The sequence below is a fragment of the Penaeus monodon genome, chromosome 30, assembly GCF_015228065.2.
Source record: "Penaeus monodon isolate SGIC_2016 chromosome 30, NSTDA_Pmon_1, whole genome shotgun sequence".
Lineage (NCBI taxonomy): Eukaryota > Metazoa > Arthropoda > Malacostraca > Decapoda > Penaeidae > Penaeus > Penaeus monodon.
The window spans coordinates 4,562,671-4,563,673 of NC_051415.1; the positions used below are offsets into that span (position 1 = coordinate 4,562,671).

At 33.2% G+C, this 1,003-nt stretch overlaps 1 protein-coding gene across 1 annotated transcript in view; it reads left to right on the top strand.

Moving 5' to 3' along the window:
- Positions 1–810, top strand: part of LOC119592481 (RNA 3'-terminal phosphate cyclase-like) — a gene marked incomplete in the record, with an annotated part of 10,949 nt that extends 10,139 nt beyond the window's left edge. The window contains 1 exon segment of the mRNA XM_037941313.1: positions 14–810.
- Between the last annotated feature and the right edge of the window lie 193 nt (positions 811–1,003).

A 1,003-nucleotide genomic window follows, 5' to 3' on the forward strand; every position in this document is an offset into this window, starting at 1 on the left:
ATTGTTACAACAGTGAATTAATTTTTGTTTATTTAATCTAGTCCAAAGAGCATTATTTTTCCCCTTCTAATTGACACTCTTGTGAAGATTTTTTTAATAGTAATCTGCCTACTGTATCTGAAGACTGATATATAATCAATGTATCCCAGTATCCCAGCCTCCAAGTACACACTTTATGCATAATGGGAAAGCCATACAGTGAACCCCAAGAAGACATCCCTCTGGTTATGGAATCTCAGAATATAAACCCTTTGTCTCTCTCTAGCAGTCAAAATATTCACCCCTCACCCCCAGTTGTGTTGTGTAACACATTCTGTAAGCTTTTTATTTTATCTATCTATATTTTTTTGTTTGCTTTTACTGAAATTGCTTGTAATTTCCCAAAGGCATTGTGTGCTTCACAGGAAGCACTACTCTATGGCTTAATACCCTCTGGCAGTCACCTTATATTATCTATCCACTTGTGTTGGTATTCCCTTGCTTCTCAAATACAGTATTATGTGCTTCTTATCCTGACACTCTAAAAGGCCAAACATACTGTATATATGTTAGCATGCTGGCTGTGAAAAACGTATATGAGCTTACCTGTTTACATGAAATATGAATATGGTAGATAATTGACAAAATCTACATTTGCAGTTTAACAATGAAAAGTTTTGCTCACATTTTATCTATTATTTTACTTTTGTATTGTTATGCACATATATATTATGTGTTTTTTGCATTACTGATTTATACAATTGACTGTTGACTAATGAATTTGAAATTTATTCATGTACTATGTTAAATTACATGTTTAATGCATCCATATTTGGTTTTGTTTTTGCCCTTGAGAAGTGTTCTGGAAAATGATATAGGCAGCATCTTGATGTGAATAAATATTACCAAGACCATATAATTCCAAGTTTGCCATTCAGCCTGTATTAGCTTCACTTCCACTGCTGGGACATTGGGAAAGGACTCATAATGCAGATTTTGATATGTAGGTTCAAAATTTAAAATG